General features: G+C 27.3%; 1 protein-coding gene across 3 annotated transcripts in view; it reads left to right on the plus strand.

The window, feature by feature from the left end:
* The window catches only part of LOC129981530 (uncharacterized), a 227116-nt gene that overhangs the window by 83685 nt on the left and 118426 nt on the right, over positions 1-25005 (plus strand). The window contains exon 1 of one of the 3 annotated variants that reach the window (XM_056092396.1): positions 18053-18070. The exons of the other annotated variants lie outside the window; for them this stretch is intronic. The gene's annotated coding sequence lies outside the window, so the exon portion shown is untranslated. Of the gene's footprint in view, positions 1-18052; positions 18071-25005 lie in introns of those variants that run through there. 3 annotated transcript variants of the gene reach the window in all.

Genomic DNA, 25005 nt, shown 5'->3' on the forward strand with positions numbered 1-25005 from the left:
ACAAAGAAAAAGGATAAGATCTGTGTGCATAAATTTTATTAACCTGGATTTCGGTACATGGGCTCTTGAAGTTGCCATTTTTACATTAAATATGTTATTAATTTAATAAATCCATATAAACAATTATATTTTTAAATAAGTAAATATGGATTATTTTTATTTACCATATTAAACAAAATTATCTGTTTGATATATTCAGAAAAATAAATAGTAATGGGAGGAAACATTTTTGTTCCTTTTTCATTGGTTTATAACCTTACTGCATAATTGCATTCCCTATTTTCAACTTCTTTCAATATTTTCACCTACTTCTTTTGATCAAATAAATACTAAAAATTTGAGTTCCACGTTATTTCATCTCCTCTAGTCTATAAAACTATTATTATTTCAATTCCAAATTTTATCTTATTTTAGCCCACTTATATGAGGCAACAAAAATACAATTTTATACAATTTGGTAAGAGATGCTATAATAAAATTCCATCTAACTAGTAATTCTTTTCATTGTAAATGTGTTTAGAATTATTCAGAAGCGTACCTATTAAAAATAATCAGTGGTTGTATCCATAAAAAGTAGATAGTTACACGATCGCTTAGCTTATATCTTTTAACTCTCGTTTATTTACGGCCCATTTGCAACAAATTAATTAATGTAATTATGTTCAAGAATTTTTCATGAAAAGAAATTATTAAAAGAAAACAATGCCATGTTTTCAAGTCAGCAAAATTTTAAAATTTTCTTACTCTTTCATGTGTATATTAATTTAATTGTGTTTAATTGAAATATTCTAGTACCAAGTAAATGGAAATTCTACTGATTTTCTTCAAGAATGCCTAATCGAAATCTCGCTATACGAATGTATTGCAAACCCAGGATTAAATGCTTTTAATTTCATTATTAAAATTGGAATTTAAACATTGTCATTCATATATATGTATGTGTAGTTATAGTTATTTTTTATTGTATTTATAAATGTAAATTGTACATAAATTGCTACGTAAGATGCAGCATGTAATTATTTATTGCGAGATTAAATGTAATAAAATATTGCAACTACTGATTAGAAACTTATTCAGATTACTTTTTCTTCTAAAAATTCTGAAGTGATATTTTTTCTTTTTGTCGGAAATGCTTTGAAAAAGTATTAAGTATATATTTTGAAAATGCCATTAACAACATATTTTCCAGACACAAAAATGAAAATGACTGCACGTAGCAAAGTCATAAAATTAATGTTTTTCTCTTGTCGACTTAAATAAACGAAATTGTTATTTGAACATAATGAATATTCTTATATGTAATAAAACATACCTAATTTCTAATTCCTCAGTCCATATTTTAAAACAAATTATCATAAAAACTCCAGTAAAGTAATTGAACTAGCTAAAATGTTTATCATTTAAAGACGTTTTCTTTTTTTATATTGAAAGTAGTATTTACGGATAGTTATTTAAAAATATATAAATCCAGTTTCTGAAAATGCTTGTTTTTTTTATCCAACATTGTTATTTCCAGTGGATCTCTAACAACTAATCTATACTTACATAAAGCTCAATTTGTGTGTGTATGTGTGTGTTGGCGCTCTACAGGCCAGATCATTCGACCTACAGCTACCAAATTTGGCACATGCATACGTTGGAGATCGGGAATGTGCACCTGGGGTCCCTTTTTTGAATTTTTAATTAGAACTTTAATTATTAATTAAAAACTTTTTCTCCCGCCAAAAAAAATGTTTTCATTTCCCCACCGCCAAATGAGTAAGGCTTCGGTTTTTTTCCCACGCTAACGAGGATAGGCTTAAAATATTTTTGGCCGATTATTTCAAACGATTCAGTTTATTTTCTTAGAGTTTGATTCATTTAAAAATAAACATTGTTAGATAATTGATTTGTTCATAATGAATGTGAGAAAATTTTGTAGAAAACTTCTTGAGATATTAGATATTACATAAATTAAGAAAGATATTCTTTAGTGCCCATAAGGTTTAAATCCTCAGCGACTCTGTTTTCAGTACTCATATTAGAAAAAATGCTTCGTTTCAGTAAAAAATGCTATCATATTAATTGAAATTTAACCATTTCCACTTTAATTTAAAGCATAAATTCTACGGAAGCTAACAGAAAATAAGAGAAATACATATTACATTGCGGCTGAAGGCCTTTATAATATTATGAATGAATTATATGACTCAAAATTTGAAGCTTTAAAATATTTTGATGAAGAAGCTATTAAAATAGGACTTACATAAAATATTTAATTATGAAAGTTTTAACGAGCATTAAGATTGGCGAACCGGCTGGTCGCTAAAGGCGGCTAATCTTAATAAAAATAAAATATAGACTCCACATCATTCATAAAATAAATCATTAATAGCACATTTTAACTGATAATTAAAGCATTTTGTATGAAATGAAATAACATTAGGCTAAATTCATTAAGATTTTTTTTTTTTTTTTTACTTTACCTGCCACCTTTGATTACTAGTTTTTTTTCACTGCAAATATTAGCTTTCTTGGCTGTTTATGAATATAGGATGCATTTATTTAAACTGTCACCTTATTATTGTTAGTTAAAAAGTGCATATACTCCGAGATAAAAACAGAAGAGAAAATCTATTTTTTTATTTTAAAGCACAAAGAAAGTATTTTTTTATTTTGATTTTAACATTCGGAAAAGAATGTGATTGAATGGTTTGTTAGAAAAATGAAATTGGCTTGAATTTCAATATAACAATAAAAAGATTGTTAAAGATGCCATATCAAATAAAATTTCAAAAATGTATTAAAATTTGTGAAAACTTTATGTGGAAATGAAATTTATATCATTAAATTGGCAAATTATTAAGATTTGAAATAACGTCAAGATAATTTTTGTGAAATAGTAATTTCAGAAAATGTGACTGAAAAATACCAAATTTCCTCTTACTTTTTAATTAAGTTTTATTTTTTATTAATTTCCGAATTTTGAAAAGTTGACAGTGGCCATCTTGTGTTTTGAAGAACACGCATGATAAAAATTTCTTTTAAATTAGACAAAACTTTTGATTTGTATAAGATATAAAAACAAATATTCATCATTATGTATATGTAATTAAAAAATGAAAGCTTAAAATCGCGCGTGCAAGGTGTGTGAAATTAATTTATTCCTATTGATTTTTGCATTCACATAATAACAGCTTGTAATTAGCTCAGCACATGGAACTAAATATTTGAAAAAATTGTATTTCTCCTCATTTTTGAAAAATATTTAGTATTTAAAAAACACAGACGATTTTTATAAAATGTTCTTTACGAGTAATATGTGATCAATAAATTTGACTGAAGATGCAAGTAATGGATTATGTTAATGGTAAAAATGCAAGTAATTGGATTATGTTAATTTTTAATAAATAATGATTATTTGATTGATGATTTAGTTGAAAAATACCTACTTCCTTAATGTATACATTACGATAATTAATGTCTTGTAACTATAATTTTTATCTTAGGATATCATCGCTTGTAAGTTAAATAGCTATTTGCAAGAAACTAATTCGTTATTCAGTTCTATCGACGTAATTAGTTTGGTGCTTTTACCTAATCCTTTTAAAAACAGATTAATTTTATCTATAAAAAATCGCATCCGTGAGCTCCTCAACAACTGCTTCGTGTTCCGGTTATCTTTCTTTTAATCATAATTCTATGATTTAAAATATTCACATAGTTTGCATAATGATTGTTTAAGCTGACCACACGGTTTATCAACTTAACTCACTCATTGTCAAGAAACTGCTTATCAATGAAAATGAAGTAATTTTTATTGTTAAGCTGTCTTATGCTTAAAAGTAATCCTCAGTAATATTAAGAATTTAAAGTTAACTATTTCGGTTTATAAATAGACAGCCTATAAAAAGCAAAGAAAAATTAAATAAGCTAAAAAATATATTTATCCATCACTGTCGTATCCACAAACTCTTTTATTCTAAGTTATTTTTCGCTTATGATCAGAAAAAAATATCGTTTGCCATCTATTGTGTAGTTTCATTTTGTTTTTATTTGAATTTTGTATTTATTTTCATTTGTAAATTCTCTGGGCTCTTGTCGCGGAAGCAAAGGGAAATAAAGTGCATGAACAAATTCTTTAGGATGCATTTAATTACATTGTAGCATTTTCTTCATATGTTTCTGTTTCGTTTCATCAACATTTCTTAATATATTTCTGTTCTACTGTTTGTCGAGATAAAATATTAGTTTGATAAACATATTTTCTTTCTTATCTATATCTTATATCACCATATATACAAAATATAGTTTTGAATTTTCAGTCATAAAATTTTTGATACATTTGAATAGTAAAAAAGAGAGAGAGAATCATGATTCTGACGAATTGTCGAATAACCTTCGACCTGTGCAAAATTTGAAATGGAATAAGTGAGTTGTCCTTGGGAAAATTATAAATTAAATATGATTGTGTTGAACTTGATACATTTTTTTTTTCCTATTTCTGCTATTGCTATGTCTTTAATCGCTTATTCTAAAGGATACAAACATAACCATACTTTAATTTCTCGATTGGAAACTTTAATTTCTCACTAATCAATATAGATTCATTTGATATCACTCAATTCTTAAGTTCCATCTGCCAACTCATCATAATTAAACTATATTTTTTAAAATCTAATAATAAATATTATTTTTGGGCCAATTACAAATGAAAATACAAAATACGAGGCAAATTGATTGATTTAATATGGCGATAACTTTCGGGATTTATTTATTGATTGATTAAGATACTGAAAATTTGTATCTCGCCATTTTGTTTTTGGATATAAAAATACTTTTCAGCGAGAATCTTTTTTTAATTTTTATTTTTTAATTTATTAAAATATTTTATTCTATGTACGACATTTTCAAGTACTATTTTTCATTTAAAAAAACTAAACTTAATTCAGCACTTATTACTTTAATTTAAATGTTATATCATATCTAATTCAATTCATATAATTTTAATGAATACATATTATTAAATATTACACCAATTTTCATGTATCACAAAATACTATAAAGGCAATTAAAACATCGGACACTTTATTAACTCATTCAAAAGAATATTAAAACCAATTCTTTGTCTTGTGACATGGAATGAATTTCAATCTTTCCTTTGCAAAGAATTTACTAAGAAAGGGCTAATAAAATTTTCCCTTCATCAAATCCTTAAATATGGCGTTTCCTTTCAAATCCTTAAATATGTAAGATTTAACTAGAATTTTGGCGAGAAAGTAAAAGAAGGAAAACACCTAATGTGTAAATAAAGCAAGATAAAAAAAAAATTTGTTGGAATTTAAAGTTTTTGTCATTGGGATTATGATTTACGGCCTATTTTGAATCAAACAATGAAAATGCATGAGTTTCAATGTATTTTGTATGAAACTTTTTGAAAGATATGAAAAAGTTTATAGTCTAAAATCCTGAATTTACTGAAAAATTATTTTCCTTTACATACAAAATGACTCGCTTTTGTCACATAAAAGTCTTTGAAGAATATGTTATTTTTTCTACACTACAAACACGTATTCTACATAACCTTATCTAAATTTTTCTCATAAATTTTTGATTACATGTAAAGAATTTTCTAAACATTTTAATTAAAATTATAAATCATTCCTTTCAGTAATTTTAATTATTCCAAATGAATCCAAGAGAAAAAAAATATGCTATAAATAAGGGAAAGAAAATGAAATGTTTAATTAGTTCATCATAATTCCAAAAACGAAATGCATTTTTTTAATAAATAATACGGGATTACGGGATCTTTTTCTTATAATCTTTCTAATCAAATATGAAATTTATCATTTAATTTTTTTTTGTTTATAAAAAGACCAAAAGCAAGTTGGAATTCCGAGAAATATTATTCAAACTTTGCTACGCTGACCTTGGAATTTTTGTGTCTTAAACCACTGAAGAAAACAGGCCATTACCCTTTGTTTAAGAGAGAAGAAAAACTCGTCGTTGCCCAATCAAATCTTTGTAGGTCAGTGTCTCTGAAATTTTTGGGTCATAAACCACGGTATGTTATAGAAAAGAGATTTTAGTTTTATTATCTTTTGACTTTCAAGATCTTTAATAAACAACAAAGTACAAAATAGAGAAAATTAATGAAAAAATTCTTATATAATTCGGTATGGAATAAATAATAAAAATGTTATTATTATCTAGATTAAAATATTTAATGATCAGAATTAATAATAAAATTTCAGATGATGATATTTTGTAGATTAATATTATTCTTTGGAAAAAAGAAAATGCAAAAGTCAATACAAGAAGCAAAGTAAATATCGTACATTATTTTTCTCCTTCTGAGCAGATGGCAAATTAGAAAGCAAATCGTTTGGGAAAAAATTGGCATTTTCTTTTGAATGCCAGGTTTTTGTTCTCTTTTTTTATTCTTTATATTTTCGAATGATAAACTCGAAATAATCAAAATATTAAATTCAGGGAATGTTTACATTGTTTTTTGAATGTTAGTACATTTAAAATGAGCTATAAAATCTTCTTAAATCGTATGCCTACATTTTTTTCTTTTAACTAAATGTGTAGATGTAATAAATATCTTTTATATTTTCTAAAAGTTTTTACTTAGAATTAAAATAATTTTGCAGTCTCATAGTTTTAGTTTAATATTTATTAATATTTCAGTTAAAGTTCTTTATTTTATTCTTTTCATATTTATCAAACCAGATAAATGCAAAACTTAATTTGATATATTAAATATAAGCAAAATGACTAAATAAAAAAGTCTAATATTTCTAATTTTGCTAATCAAAATATAAAAAAAAGTCGTAAGTCATACACCTATCTAGCATATAGCATATACATATCTGGCACTGCATTCTAAATGATTATACATATTGTCACTATTATATCAAAATATCATAATTTACTAAAACATTTTATGGATGTAAAACTCTTGTATAGGTTAGCTACAAGCTTAGCTTTTCTAAAATTGTTATAAGTGATATTTGATTATATCGTTGTTATAAAATGCCATGTATCCCGAGTGGTTCAGGCTGTTACATTAAAGTTTCTTATGTTTTGCTGTTTTTAGATTTTGAAATACGACATTTTGATATACAAGTGAAAATTTTATGTGTGACGTTTCATATATTATAAAATACATGAAATATTACACTTTGCATTTTTCACGTATTAAAGTTCATAAATATTTGGATAATTGATTTCGGAAATTTTATTAATTAAATTTTTGTGTAAATGATTAATGTATTTCTAATAATCAATAAATAACCTAATGCAATATTATTTTAGTATGTCTATTCATATTCCGTGGACTTTCAAGGCAGTGAAAGTGTATTTTTAGCTTCAAATAACATAATAAATAGATGATCTTGAAATTAAGCCATTAAGAAAGAAATAAACTATTTTTTTTATTTCTGGTTTCCATATTGGTTTACAGTATGTGAATTACAATTTACTTCATTTCACCTCGTTTTTTCTCCCTTAGCTATTTAAAAATTGCAACTGCCATTATTAGTTCTAAGAAAACATTTTCAGCATCAAAAATCAATCACAGTACAAAACTGCCTGATTACTGTTGCCAACCTCTCCAAGAGAGTGATAAAGTTCAGAAGAGGAACAACGAATCAATGTCGGCAGATGGAATCGTCGATGCAATGAATCGTGTCCGTTTAAATCAGCTTGGCGAAACGAATCCTCACCACGCTCCATGGCGTCTTCTTGTAGTACTTCGTCAACAATTCACCAAGAACGAACAGGAACCACGTTAGCGCCAAAAACGATTTTAGTGGCAGTGATCATCGATGAACGTGAGATGTATAATCGTTATCCCTAAGGCGGAAGCAGACATTCGTGAATAATTAAAAGGCGAGGATATTTACCACAAAGAAAAAATCAAAAGGTTAATGAGTGTGAGTGCGAGCCAATTTATTTTGAAGGCTTTGAGCAGTGCATAAAAGACAAGGCCTATTATGCATGCTAATTAGAATTAACTTGTTTACATTTTTTGTTACGTAGGAATCAAAAGACATTATTAAGTTATTGTAAATCTTTAAGGAGTGAACAAATAAAAAAATTATTTATAATTATAAACAGAAAATTATTCATTAGTAACAATATATTTTCATGCTGATTACTTGACCATATGGAATTCGGAGTTAAGTATGAACTTTGCATGTAATTACGTAAATTTTCTAGAAACGACACCCTATAATTTAATGATTTCAAAAGGTTCCTCGGGCATTATCTAATAAAATTCATTAATCAAAGAGTTTTTTTAAACATGTAACAGATTTTGTAATATAAAAACATTGCATTTCATTATTGTTTGCATCGTTATCGTTAATTTCAAAGGACGCATATCCCTTTAAAACAGTACATTTCCTTATCATTAATTTAAAAGGATATTTAAATTCATTTGTTTATGAAAGAGAGTTTGGTGGAATTTATAGTTCAATTATTCTTTTAACGGCGTTTTGTTTAAAATCAAGATTAGTTTTATCAAACGGCTGGGCAAAACATGAGATAAATATTCTCATAAAGATTGATTGAATTCATACAAATGTCGTTATCATCAAGATATTTTTATTACTCTTAAAACTTTGGATACTTTTAATTCGGGTCATTTTATTGTGCCATGACATGAAATCTTGCACGGAATTAAATAAAAAAATTTCCTAAAACCTTTATATAATCTTGGCAACCAAAATTCCTTTCGAATATTTGGTTTGGTATCGAAAGTTTTCTCTCTTCCAAAAAACAAAAGATTAGCACTACTAATTCGATTTTCTTTATGACCTAACAAAGGAATATATTAAGAAATTAATTTCTAAGTTTAAATATTTCTAAATAAATAAAATATTTCTTAAATTTCTACGAATATATTTTTGAAGGAAACTGAATGTTCACTATTTTGAATTTTATGATTATTTGAAAAATATAACAATAAGATAATGCAAGTAAAAGAAAGTAAAATGAGCATCTCCCAAATTATTCAGCCTTAACTATGTAGGAAAAGCTTATAATGCTTGGTTGATTAAAAAAAAACGTCTGTTTATCTTTACATGGATGAAGAAATTTGCTTTCGAGCCGACAGTTCAGGTTCCGTCTCGAATGCTTTTGAGTCGATGAAAACTTGATCGATTAGGATTATTTGATTATCTTTTCAACTATAAATTGAATATCAATATGACTATTAATATTATTCTGAAAAATGGTTTTATGAAAGTAGTGCCAACAGATAAGTTTGTTAATTTAGCTTTCACTTTTTGGCATTGCCGTTTCGCTTGCTTATTTTTAATTCCCTTTTCCTTGTAGAACTTGAAGCAGTTCCAGTTGAATATGCACTTCAATATAGTTAATATATATTTGTTAATGTTCCCGAAATATGAACGTGATATCTGTGAGTAAGACTGTATGTGTTATTCTGAAAAATTGTTTCATGCTAGCATTGGCAAAAGATAAAAGTTTGTCAATTTAGCTAGAGCTTTTTGGCATTGTCGTTTCGCTTGCTTATTTTTAATACCCATATCCTGTTGAACTTGAGGTAGTTCCAGTTGAGTCCAGTTGCACTTGCGTACAGCTAATATATTTGTTAATGAACTCAAAATATGAACGTTATTTCTGTGATTAAGAATATGTAGCAGTTATTTTTACATCGTTTTTAAATAAATGTATATTATATTGTCCGTGGATTGTATTAGATATTTTCCACTCCAACAAAAAAATCACATTAAAATTTTTTTGTAGGATTTCTAAATATTTTTTTATTGTTGTTATTCTGGCATTTTTTTTATTTAATTACTCTTGTAAATGTAATGTTTTAGGGAGATTAAGGCTGCGATTGATTTCTTTCGTAGCCCACGAGTAAATATTGAGATTTGAAACACACCTCAAAACTGTAAACAAGCCTGATAGTTTACCTTTTTAGCATTGATGGAACGTGTGCACCTTTTTTGTTATTGTTATTATCCATTTCCTCTTTTAAGAAAGCATAAACATCGGTTCCAGAGTAAGCAATTTGTTGTCATGAAAAAATTTCAATGATGTAGATTTCTGTCTTTAGATATTATGAATTTTATGCAATATTTGCAGAATATGGATGAATTCATTGAGTGATGGCTCTTCAACAAACATATATTTTTTTTTCAGGAAATGACAGTCACTGAGTTCAGAATTTAATTTTAATTTTACACAAAAATCAATAATTGTTGAAAGAGATTTGAAGCACAATTTATTTCAAATTAAGTCACAGCGCATGGAGAATATATTTACTATAAATTTCGTATTTAGAAACTAATTCGGTTTGAATGCTCAAATGTTACTATAAAGTAACTTCAAATAATTTATCGTTCTTCAGTTTCAATAGAACGTTGTAAATTTTTTTCTTTTTTTGTAGTTTTTAGATTTATTTTATAAAAACTTTATAATATTTAACGTTTACAAAATGCGTGCATAAACTTTACAAACGTTTAAATTTTATAAATGTAACTTTTACAAAATTACGTAGATGTGTGATTAGTTTTCTTCACATTTTTTTTACAAAAATTCTGTGATCTTGAATTTAATTAATTCCATTTAAAATAATCATCAAAATACCCCTCCTGTAATTCATTTCTAAATCAAATCCATGATTGCTAACAGTTTTTTTTTAAAGTTTTTTTCCTTTCCGTAAGCCTAACTGCAAATAAAAGCAAAATGCAAATATAGAAAAATGGGGAAAATGTAACGTGGTATTACCTTCATGGTTAGTTGAGTAACATGAAGGTATTGGAAGTACATCAAAACTCCATTGTAATACTAATAGCTATTTTATTTATTCTCAAATTTCATTTACGCCGTGAACGGGAAACACTTTTTTTTTACTCCTTTCAAAACAGCATTTTTTAAAATCTTTCAAATTTTGGTAACTATTCATTTTTATACCATTTTTTTCTATATAATTTCCTTATTATCATTAAAATTGGTTATCATTTACTATGAAAACAAAATTGGTTTATCTACTTCAATATGTAGGCATGCGAATAAGTGTGCGCGCTTGCGTACATGTTGCTTCGTTTTAAATAGATATATGTAAATCATTAGGCTTTAAATTCTATTCTTGATGAAAGGATGCAAGGTTACAAGTTTATTGCAACAAACGTTCTTATACAGTATTGACCATCGTGTCAAAATTACAGCTGTGGGTAAATGTTTAAATATTGTAGAATATTTAGACTTTTTTGTTCCATGTTCTTTTTTTAAAAGAAAACTGAAAAAACAGCCTGACTAAGGCGAAGCTCGAAGAAGCATTTAGACCATCCTACATTACTGGTGGCAACATTCTTCGAAGAGAAGATCGAAAACTTAGGCTATCAATACGATCCATCTCTTCCTTACATTTTCATGGTCATTACGTCGAAAAATAGTCATGTTTATACCTAATTTTTGATAATGAATTCGTTTTGCTCCCTACTCTTGACTTTTTATGGCCTTTGTAAAAAAAGGTCCCTCCTATATAAAATATAAATATCGTTTTTATAATCAGTAAATTAATATGTTATAAGCAAATTTCATCTTTCAGTCGCCCTACAATTCCGAAATTCTATTATCCAGATCAAGTCTAACACCAAGTACTTTGAAATATTTGGCCTTAACTGTAGTTTCTGTTCTTAATGCAATTTTAATTTTTATTTTATTCTTATTTTTATTTTTCGGAAGCATAATTTTCATGTTTCTTTTGGTCAATTACATTTTAGATATTGTTTTCATTTTATTTAATATAAGAAGAGCAACTGCCATATTTTCCATCCAATTTACTTCTGGCGACACGTTGATAAAATTAAGATTTTTTTTTTTTACATTAAGGACTATTTGAAATAACATTATAATGGGAAAGTAATATTTAAAGAAGCTGATATTTGTTAATGAAATGTTTAAAGTTTCTCCAAGAACATAAAATAGATGCATCTGTGAATTTCAATAAGCAAGTGAACTCCGTAAGATAGTTGGGTGTTTGACATGAATGTTGCGTATAATGACTTTCAACATCACCAGATGAAAATATAGATGAATATGCTCGAATTAATTTCATTATTTATCAAGCGGAAATACAAAGAGTATTTAAATTTTTTAAAAAGTTTAGCATGCAGGATGAGTAATACTGAAGCAAATTTTCTGCCAAACGACTTTTCAAGTTATTTTCACAACAAGCTGATTATCTTTTTAACATTTAAATGAAACAATTGTTTCTAACCTCACATTTTTAATTAAGATTTATATTGTATGTTTTATAGAATATAAACATTTTTATGAACTAAGACAACAAAATCCTTTGCACTAAATCACACTCTTTATATGCATTTATATTCACATACATTAAGCGCATAGTAAAAACATTCGAAATTTTCTGAATTTAATGCTACAATCTTTTTGATGTGTTTTGTTCTTATTTAATTTATTTAGTTTTTACTAACTATTAAGTCATAAAGTTAATTAATCCATGAAAATAAAGTTTTTGTCTGAAATCAACCAATAGTAAAATAAGCAAATAAGAGAAGAAAGAACAATCAATCGGTAAGGTAATTAATTATAAGTGAACATTTGCTGGTCATATATTCGCTGAAATATTTCAGGTTACAATGTATTTTTAAATATACATTATTTATAAATTCAAACCATTTATTCCATTAATTCAAATAGTATCATTCTGCATATAATTGAGAAACAAGGATTGATTAAGCAAAGAATTTTTTTAATGAAAGATGAATTATTTAAATAAATGAATCCGAAAAAGTTTTCAGATTAAATAACTGCCTACTTATTAATTAAAAATCAATCACTCTAATTATAAATTTTGATTTATTACTCTATTCTGTAAGATATACACTTGTCTAAAAATAATAGTATAACATTCATACTGAAAAGGAGAAATCATTTTTGTCATTATGCAATTTCACCCAGTTGTAAGTTTCGTGTAAAGTATTCTTTTGTTTGAACCATAGTTAGCATTTACCAATTTCCTGTGTTTCATTATTATAATTATTTTAGATTATTACAAATATATTAATCTGATTTATGAATAAACACTTTCTTCGTAGGAATAAAATCATGGAACTTTCATTTCCATTAAGAAATTTATTGATTAATTTATGATATAATTAAAATAACAATTAAATTTTAAATTCAATAAATTTGTGTTAGCTACATACTATATTTAATAACGTTAAGGAATTGCTTTATACCTTGAACAAGCTTATATCTGACGGAAAAAAGTACTGCTAATTTTGAGAATAGATGAGAAAAAGGCTCGCTACTATTATATATATCAAACGTTTTTAATTTTTTTAAATAATCATTTGGGAGGAACTAAGCCATTACTAGGTTTTTATCATGTATTGTAATTATGGTGGTATTTCTAAATATTGCTCTTAAATCCAAAACCAATTCGTTTAAACTATGGTTTCCATATGAATTTATATTCAAGAAGATTTCCGCTTTATTAAAGTTCAATTTTAAATAAATTATAATCTTATGAAGTTTACAAATTAAAAAACAATTTATTTTTAAATAAGCTAACTATTTACTTATCTTGATAAGTTTACTTAATTTCTTTACTTCTACTGCAAAAAGCCTTCTCGAAACAGAAACCAAAACTTTCGCTGAGATAGAACTGGAGAATGGCTAGCAGAAAAAGAAAAACAGAAACGAGAAAAAAATATATGTTTGCCGTTATGCGGTCGCACCCAACTGTAATTTCCTATAAAATAATCTTTCGTGCGGAACGAAGTAAGCATTGACCACCCTTTCAACTGCTTAACCGGAAGTCATTATAGAGTTTGAAAACTGCGCATGCTTTTACAGAACTCGAGTAAGAAAAGCAATTCAAAATTTATCTTCTTAGCTTTCTTTATTTGAAATGAAAGTGTATTTGAGATCACACAACCGGACAAAAATTGTAACTGTGAAAGTGCTTTTATAAACGCAAAATATTTTCTTTCCCTAAAATCGCTTTATAAACAGACATAGGGGATCTTTTAAAAATTTTCAAACATTATCTATAGTACTCTTATTTATTTTGAAATTGATAATAAAATATTTTAGTATAGGGTGGACATAAAATAATTTTCAGTGTTTAAAGGCATCTGCGGCTAAACCTAAAGTACGGAATAAAACGAAATTTCATATATTGAATGCCAAAGGTTTGGAGAGATGAAATAAAAAAAAAATTCATAAAAATTGCGATAAAAAATTTTTAACAAAAACAGTAAACCATTGATTACAACAAATTCACCAATAATCAATAGTAAAAAATTCACCAACAAATTCTTCAATCAATAATTAAGCGAATTCACAAAAAGTGATTTTAGAAATTAATTTTCGAATAATAAATAAACGCATATATAAAAATAAATGGCTTGAAATATAAAACTCACAAAAAATTATTCTTTTATTAATCAGTATTAGAGTTAATTGGTTAATGTTCTGATCTTACCTTCATTCTTAAGATATTTCATAGTCAACTTTTTACTTTGTCATATGTAAAGCATAAAGAAATTATTGTAACTTTTAAAAATTTTCGACTGAAATTTTCACTGATCTCTACGCTTCAGATCTCTCTGTGACTGAACAACACATTTTTTTAATTATGTGTCTATCTGTCTATCTGCCTATGAGCATGGTAACTCAAAAATGCTTTGAGTCTTAACGGATGAAATTTTGTATGTGAACTTTAGATCAAATTCATCGATTTCTATCAAATTTTGAACGAAATTCTTACAAAAGAAAACTATCTGGCCATTCGAATACGTTAATTCTGTAACTTCAAAACAATGTGAGCTTTTTAAATAAAATTGGATGATTTTTTATCATGTTTTTAATCGTATGTTTCAAAGAGTGAACCGTCTGTAGCATCTGAACTTTGGCATTCATTTAATACGAAAACTTTTAAACCCAATAATTTAAATCAATAAAATTCGTTATTTGATCGTGTGATTTCAAATGTAATTTGGTGTGAAATCTTGATTTCAATTGATCGGAAAGAAAGACGCTCAAGATACATTTGCACATTAGAAGCAGAGAAAGCTGTTAGCTAAAATAATGTTTACATATATATATGACTTACATGTTACTCACGGACCTTTTGTAATTCACATTGAAATGTATAGTCATAATTAATAAAAAGATTAAATAATATAAAAAAACCTAATACAAAGATGTATAAAATGGCTTGTTCTAAGACTATTACAGTATAGCAACAATAAATTGTAGTTGAATGATGTATTTGCAAAAACAGTAATAACATCGATTAGTCATACAGGAGAATTGAGTATATGGTGACGAAATGATGTCTATTTATAAGTTTTTAAAGACCATGAATCGCCATATGTGTTAATTTGTTTTATTATATTAGATAATTTGGCTAGTTTTGATAGCTTTAACCTTCCGTCGGGCGCAATGCAAATCCTAACACGATCGGGCGCAATTCATCTAAGAGATTAATGTACTCAATTAATGCAATTTTTGAATGTATGTTAAAAAAACATATTAAACAGAACTTTTCACTTACATTTGAGTATATTTAGTATGAGTATTTGAGTATATATGAGTACTCAATTAATGTGACTTCATCTCACAGATTAGTTGCACCCAATGGAAGGTTAACTAGACTTCTGATTTGGCGATAAACCTTGTATGTGATTCTCTTCTTTTACATTCGATTTATCAGAGAAATGGGACTTAAAAAAGAGAATAAAATATATCTCACCATACTGGTAAGGCAACTTCTCATGTCATGCTGCCTTTTTTTAAAATGCAGATAACTTATGCGGCAACCATAACCTTTTGCTCAAATTATTAGCATTTTGCAATCTAATTTTTAAAGTTCTATGCAGAATTTTTAAATTGAATTGTGTGTTGATAAAATTATTTTTTAAAATTAATTATTTTTTCTAAGAGCAATTAAATAACAATTTATCTCATTACAACGTTGAGTTAAGGCAAAGGAAAGATTTATCGGTATTTTCTTGTTCTTAAGGGTCCAACATCTTATCTTATGAAGAATTACTCAAAATATAATTCTGTAAATTTTTAATTGATAATGCGATCCGACTGCAAATATTCTCAGTCATGTAGTTGTTGGTTTTATGAGCAAAGAAGTTGTTAGCTTTATGAACAAAGAAGTTGATGGCTTTATGTGGCTAAAAAGCAATAACCAAGTTATATTTATTAATTTTATGAATAAGCTTAAAATTTCACTTTAATACTTAAATGATATTAGCAAGATAATGATTAGAATTCAAGTTGCCTTTTTTCCTTTTTTTAGTATAATAATTTATGTAAGAATGGCAATATCGGCATATATTCATAAATAACAAAATCATTTTCGCCATTTTCCGCAAGTAAAAGTTTTTCTCTTTTTTTTTTAATTATTATTATTATTACTCATTTTAATGCTTTAACAAAATAAAAATAAAAAGTAAAAAAATTATTTATTTGTTTTTTATTCTCTTATTTTCCCTCAAGCCTAGTGAAAGTAGTTCACAGAAGTGAGAAGCATCTAAATTTGTGGTCTCTCCCTTGAATTCTGATTACCCGCGAACGAGAGCAAAAACGAAAATCAGGAATTAAATAGAATTGCGCTATTCACTCACCGAAGCGTGTCCTGACGTGATATTTGCTATCTTGGGATACAAAAGAAAAATATCTAATTCACCTACTCTTCAAATAACAACAAAGTGAACCTGATCCGCCTCTCAATACACCTGTTCCCGTAATCAGTGACTTATATTACATGAAAATAACGGTCACATCAATTTTGGGATTACAAATTGTTATTTTTCTGTAACACGAGAAAAGGGAAATGTGTATATTATTTTGAATTTGGCCTTCGAATTTTATATTCTCAAGTTCTATTTTAAGAAAAAAACTGCGAAACAAATCCGAGTATCGTGTCTTTTATATTATTCTTTGCTGAAAATAGCGAAACATCTAAATAGTGTTGATTGAATATCTCTTTGCTTTTAACATAGTTTAAATGAGAAAGCTGAAATATTATGGGATTTGAAGTACTGTCTGTAATAAATGAAACAAAATTTAATTCCTCTCGCCATACAGGCCTAACGCAGCTGACACCCCCAATAGTCTACTTGCATCAATCAAGCTTATCTTCTTTAATATACCTGAATATTTGCTGAATGTTTACATTGTAGATCAGAGTTATCTCCTTCAGTACATTTAATTATTTGTTCATTACAGTACGAACAATCAAACTTTTCCGATTTATTACGACTTACCTTTATTTGTTCACGTTATTTATACACCGTTTAAAAACTATATTGTTTAGGTCTCCAAACAAGTCTTGATATTTAAGAGCCATCAGCTTGCATTTGAATAATAACCCTTTCAAGATAGCAACTTGTTTTCATCTTCGATTATCACGTTTCACTACTTAGATCTTAAAAAGCGACGAACAATGCCTGCAATAAAGGAACTGTAAATTGCTTCACTATAGGAGATTGAATGCTTAACGAATTAACGACGCGTTTAATCGAGTCACGTTTCCTCTTAAGTTGACAATGACTAACTTTGCAGCTTTTAATTATAATCATCAGGCACTCTCACGAATCCAAAGTGTAACCGGATTTTGCTATACTAAGTACTCAACCGAAGAACGATAAAGATCTTGTTGAATACTTCGATATTTGTCTACACAGAAGTTATCTTTCTCCAAGTCTTGTTTGGTGATTCTCATCTAATTTTTCGGCAACCCCGCCCTTTTTTTTCTTCCATAACACTGTTCCATGGTTATGAAAGTTAATTCGAATTCCTGTAGTAGTCATAATCTGATCTTGCGCAAATGGTGTTACCGCAACTGAAGGTTAAAGTCCTTCTACGGTAAAGATTTGCAAGGTTTCCATTTCGCAAGTTAACACTTGCATACGTATGGGTTAATTTCCTTCGTATGGTTTTGTTGATTCAATATTTTGCACTAATATTTCATTTCTCTCCGTAAATGTATTCGATATATCTATTTGTGAATGGATTTCCCTTCTGGTACTGGCGTTGCATTACAATTTTTCAGGTAAGTATGACAGTAACTGTCTTCCACTTGGATGTCCATATGGATGTAACAAATGTTAACGTTCTTTTCCTTTTATTATTAAATATTTCACTGTAATCTTCGTGTGATATTTAAGCATTCAAAAGTATTAAATTCAATATTTTTATGATCACTTTGAGAATTTCGGGTGCAAAGTTGTGCGCAATAACGATGAATAGATCATAGAAAGAGATCATTAAATCACAGACAAAACCTTTTTATCATTTTGAAAAAAGACATACTCTTAATTTGGAATTTAACTGATAATAAATAATAAGGTTGGGCATTTTCAAGAGCTTTACAGATACTCTTTGGAACCAAGTAATAACTTAAAACTATGAAAGATGAAAGTGGAATTGTTGAAAAACGACTGATGACTGACTAAATTTATGCAAACTTTTCTTGTAACATATTTTGTGGGGAGGAGTCTTATCCCCCCCCCACACACACCAATTAGCCAATGAATAAAATTTCACTTTTTGTGGCATTACTATTCTATTGATGTATATTTTATCTACTTTTAATGTATCTTAAAATTTTAAATAATTGATATTAAAATGATTTTGTCTTATATACACAAATATTATGAAAATTGTAATTTAAATCTTTTACTAACCTCAATTAGTTTAGTATATAAGATACATTTGCCTTAACATATTTTTATAAAAGATGTTTTCCTGCATCGAAATCTCCATTTCTCCACTGAGACTGCAATAAAGCGCATTTTACAAGTTTAGCATACTTCCGTAAAATTGATTAACTAAATGGCTCTAAAATAAAAGGCCGATGAATAAAGCGGCTTTAGGCAATAATCGAGACAGAAAATAGCCATTATTTATAGAAGAGCATTAACGAGAGAGAGCGCAAATTGTATTTTGAAAGCTAGTTCCTGAATCCGTCTTAGTGTTTTGATGAACAGGTCCACGACCCTTACAAACTTGCACTTTCCAATTCCTGTTGAAACTACATCCTGATAATAAGCTGGAATGTGAACAGTTAAAAGCAAAACCGCAAACGTGTGACAAACGATGAACATTATCACTTTTTTCGCTTTCTTTCCTTTTCTATAATTTCCTTTCGTGTTTTTCTTAAGTGTCTCGCCGTTGAACTATCGCCGTTTTTGTTAAAAATGAGCATGTTTTATTGTTAGTTCATTTGTTATAGTACATTTGAATTTCGTATTATATTGTGTGAATATCTTATTCTTTATGTGTTTTATGTGTCTTTATATGTTTATGTGTCTTATTCTTTATGTGTTTATTCTTTAAAAAAAAATTTCCCTTTAGTTATTTTATATATTGGCGGTTTAGGATACCACCCCTTCTTTCAGAAGTAATACCGCTTTAATTTATATACATGGCGGTGTCTTGACATAGGGGTAGCGCGTCTTCCCCGTGATCTGGGCGTCCCGGGTTCTAGTTCCGGTTCGGGGATGGTTGTTCTTCTTCGGTGTTCTATCTGTGAGGTGTGTGAATGTGCCCCCCTGTAAAACGGGGTTGTGCAAGAGAATGTTACGCATGAAGTAGCTAAGCCGTACTCTTGGCCCTAGTTGACGCTACTGAAAAAACAAGAGATGCTCACTCGGCTTAAATCGCTGGCAGATAACTGTCAGCGGGCTTGTTAAGTGCCATAAGTCACAACACAATATTAATTTATATACATAAATCAAATATATATATAACTTTCGGTATTTTTCCGTAAGTGTGACATTAGACTTCATAATTTTTGCTTGAAACCAGCATTAACTCACTGTTTTTCACCAATATTTGTCTATTACATTTAATTAAATATATTACGTTATCGGCAATGTTTTGCATAATATTTAAGATGTGCGGCAATATTTTAGCTTTTAGACTATTGACACCATGTTAATGGAACATAACTGAATTTTATATATATTATCAACTACATTACAATCTAAGTCTGTATCTCAGATGCTACGATAAAACGATAAAAAAAAGGAAAGTAATTTTCCTTTTGTTTAAGACGTTTGAAGATAAAATCTTTCCTTTTCGAATCAACTTTAAAGTTTCCTATTCCTTTTTTCTCTTAGTAACTGCAAAACTAGTGTTCACACATGGGTCTGTGCAATGGAAGATGAAATTGAATCTCCCTACCGGTTCATTAAGAAACCGCACTGATTAGCTAAGCATGTAAATAGTGTTCTGATATCTTAGAAATACAGCAGTTGTAGAAACTTCTAAGCTGAAAGAGAAAAAAAATGTGCTAAATATCTGCATAGCTATTCTGTACCAATAAATTCAACTCTATTCCAGAAAGGCTATTGATTTGACGTGTTTTATCATAATAGTAAATGTGCCCTATTTAAATAGTATTGAATAGTTAAAGCGAAATAGTAAAAAAAATACTATATACAAAAAAGTATTAGGTTGATAAAGGGTGAAATCTATAAAATGGGCTAATCATTTTATAATGAATTTTATTAACATATTATAGAGATTCTTTCAAATCATTCAAAGAATAATAGTTAATATTATCTTAATTTATCATTTCCTTATTAATTATTGCTTTTGACTTATAACGAGATTTCTTATTATTTTTGAAATTTCATTGTGATGCCAAACGTGTTAAATGTTTAGAAATACATAAAAAAAAGTTTCCATTTCTGAAAATTTTTCAAACTCTTAATTAAAGCAATAAAAAATATCAACAAATTTAATATGTGAATATTAAAAGTTTTTTTTTCAGTTATTATATTACATGGTGTAAAATTTGACATTTGCTTAAATATTAAGTCTGTAAGTATTTTTGATTCAGTTTTTAATATTATTATTATATTCAGATGCTTATCCAGAAATCAATGATTTTTTTAAAAATAATATATGGATTGAAATAAAATTTATGAGCAATTTTCTATCGTGTTTATTAATAAATAATAACTCATTTTCACTTCATCAACTAAATAGTTTTGCTCTTAAGGTGCATGTTTGCATCTTAAGTAAGCATAAATTTTATTTGTAAACAAACGATTGTTAAATTTAAAGTAAGATTCGGTCGTTTTTAACGAAACTATTTTGAAATTCCAATGTTTACTGATCAAAAATCTCCTAAAACAAAATTCTCCAAATTATTCTGCGGTTATTTTAACTATTAACCCAAACTTAGCTTTTATCTTAAACAAATACCCTTAATTTAAATATATATAAGTTTTAACCTATATATATTTAACTCGTTATGTCTTAGTTCATTTAAACACAATTTTGCATCAATAGAAGAACTTTAATGCTTCAACTTTGAAATTTTTTATGAAAAATATTGATGTAGATTTTTGAAGTACAGATATCTATATTTATTTTAGTGAAAATTAAATCTTTTTTAAAGAAAGTAACAACAATTCTTAACTCTGTTATTTTATCATAAAATAGTACGTATCAATTGCAGCATTAGAGAAAAATTTATTCACTTCATATTCTACAATTTTCTGTTTACAAATATTTTATTATATATGCAATCATAATATTATACATTTTATTTACACATGCAAATTTCTAATGTTCCACATTTGTTAAAAATATATATTCTCTCATGCAGAAAATTATATGGTAAACATAATCATATTTCTGATGACATAATCATATGTATTATGAAATTACTCAGTGATTACAAAAATACTGAAACATTTCTCATCTTGTGAATTATGAGCATCGGCTAAATTATTGAAGGACAAAATAATCCGGAAAGCTGGCAGCTCCATGAGGACTTTCCTATTTTTGCATCCATTGTGCGATTTTTCTTTTGAAATGCGATGATTTCCTTATAAAAATTGCTCCGGATTGTATTACGAAAGCTTCTAAACATAAAGAAACTTGGCCAACCCACAGCGGATATGCGGGTTATTATTACGAAAAATAATTAATTAATATTCAAATATTATGCGCAAAAAATTTATTCTGTGAGAAATGTATTCGAATAATTGTATCTTATTAATCATTCATATCTTCTTGTTTAGCTTCGGATTGGAATATGATAAGTTTCCTCTGAAAATCTTCCACCTCAGGTATTGTTCTCGTCATTTGACCTTGGTTCAAAGTCACGAGATCTGTCCCAAAATAGTATTGTGTTACATCCAAAATAGACGTTAAACTTTTGCATTTGGAAATGTAATTCATTGCATAATTATACATGGACTTGTTTGTTATCCCGAAAAATAAATATATATAATTGCTTCTTGGTGAATTTCACCAAAAAATTAATCTAAATCATCTTACCACTCTGTAAGTATTATTAACAGTCAAAATTTTAAAAATAATTTTTAAAAAATGATCAAAATGATGCATTGTCTTGAATGGTGCCTGAGAGGAACCATCCGAGTGCAAAGAGTTAATAAAACTAATCAAATCGAAAATATTCCATATATATAAAAGATTTTCGGTTTGACATTCCTTAAGTCTGTACTTGTGTGATGCACAGATTTAGAGAATGTGATTACAGCTTTGATTGTGGTTAAGACAATAATCATATACCAACTGTTCAAACTTATGATATTCCTGCCGAAATAGTTCTCACAAGACCTAATAATCACTAAAAAATTTGACCACTTTAATAAAAAAAAGTATAATGTTAGTTGAAAAGTTCATAAATTCCACTGTTAATTTCACTAATATGTAATTATTAAGAAAAAGTTATTGAAAAAAATTATAATTCAGAAATGTTGAAAATATGTAACTTGTTATAATCTAAATAATTCAAACCACTTAAAAAAATGTTTTTATTTTAAATATAGCATTTTATTTATAAATAATACTCTACAATTAAAAATCAACAGTGAAAATTATTATGTATCATTAATATATATTGTTTATACTATAAGTTCTTTCACCTGCAATATTGAGAATAAGGAAATACGTAAGTGAATTTTTTTAAAAATGTTTCCCCTCCTATTTTTAGAGTGTTTTGTTACACACTTTTTCGTATGTAATATTTCAAACAGGCTTATTTCATTAAACCTTTCTCTGAATGAACTTAACTTTATATTTAAATCATCTTTAATTTTTTAAATAATCAAATGAATATATATTCTCAAGAAAATCTGCAAAATATTCGGGAGTTTTTTTCTATGTGATAGATAATATGTTTCTAATTTAATAAACAATTCTTCGTGAAATAGTTATGGATAGATACGCCATATAATTTTTTCTTTAATAGTATTAATGAACTATACCCTATCTGTAAATAATAATGAATTTTCTGTGTTCACAATTTTATACTGATGTTTTTATCTGATATTTTTTTCATATGATTATCATTAAAAAATCATTAACTATTTTCACAATCTTTTCAAGAAATTTCTGAAAATCAGTGGTGTATTTTAAATATATCCTGAATTCTAAAATTCTACTACACAGTAGCTTTATTTCCTGTTCTCTATTATTAATTTCAAATAGATAAATAAATCTTTTCATCTTCATTTTCAAATCACGCATTCTATGAGGAACAAATTAGATAAAAATGCACAGTAGTTGTCAATCCTTGTCGAATCTTCCACACTTAGTTTGCAATCTCTTCAGTTGACGGAGTTTGTCCCGGATGTAAAAGGTTAATCCCCGTCTTCCAATCATAGTGTTCACGTGACCAATGTTGTTGTTGACGACTTTCCTCTGCTTTCACCAACCATACACACATTTTTCCTGAAAATCGATAGAACAAAGAGTTAAAAGAATCGTTTTTATGAATGCAATCTTTAATGGCATGGAAAAAGTAGCTATCTGTCAGTGTTAAAGAATGGAAAGTAAACCCTTAAACGCTTTTAACTTTTATATATGTTGAATCAGAGTTCTTGTGAAGCCATTAAAATGATTAATACGAAAGAAAAATAATAAGTAACTACCATACATAAGTAGTAACGCATTATTGTTACAATTTGAGATGAGTAATGTTTCTTCTTTAACTTTAATAGAAGAGATTTTCTTTTCTTTATGCATATTATTAAAGCAGCTTAAGAATTATTTTCTTCTAAAGAAACGAATGAAAGTTCCTAACTCTTTATTTTTGCTTGAATTGTTTTCAATAAAATTTAAAAATGATTCATAAATTCGTTTAAATCGTTTGCAATGAAGACATTTCATTTATTCTTTATTTTGAATCAAATTCCTAGTTTTCATTTCTATAAGAATGTTGTTTTTCGCATTTATTCTCTATTAAATTATTATTGAAAACAACTTTCAGCTTTTTTTTCTGTATTATTTCATAACAGAATTATTTTTTAAAAATGCGATTTTTATTCGAAATAATTTTGATACTTTAAAAATACACATTTTTGATTGTTCTGTACTGTTGAATTAAATATAAGAGAATGTCGAATACAAGAGAATGTAAAATAATAAAATAACGCTTTTTAGATCTATTTTTAAAAATTTAAAATACCTTAGTATGATGCCTCTTAGTATGATTACTTCGGTGAACCGAATTTTGATAACATTAATCGATTAATATTAATAACCGAATTGGGTAAAATCAACCATATATTTAATACATCAATAGAAAGGATTACAAACATTTGTCTCAGCATTACCTATAATAACAATTAAAAAATTTATTAATTATTTTTTGTCGAGAATTATTCATTAAACAGTTCGTGCTTGTTAAAGTTTGTTGAATGATTTATATACCGCGATTCTGGATATCGAAGACTTGACTCATTTCGGCATTCATTGGAGAGTTTTCTTCAAAACCTTTGTCCCCTTCATAATCACCAGCCTTTATTGCTTGGTCTCGCTCCCAAAGAACTAAAGGTTTTTCCAAAATTGTACACGGAAGAGGTTGTGAAATTTTCTACTGCACCCCCAGCGTTGCGTTTACTCAATAAAGTAAACTTTTATATATGTTAAGAATTTTAATTTTGTCTTTTAGACTCATATAAGCTCTTTTTTTTATCCATTTTGCTTTCGTAATTTAAT

This window comes from Argiope bruennichi, chromosome 8 (assembly GCF_947563725.1).
Source record: "Argiope bruennichi chromosome 8, qqArgBrue1.1, whole genome shotgun sequence".
In the NCBI taxonomy this organism is placed as follows: Eukaryota; Metazoa; Arthropoda; class Arachnida; order Araneae; family Araneidae; genus Argiope; species Argiope bruennichi.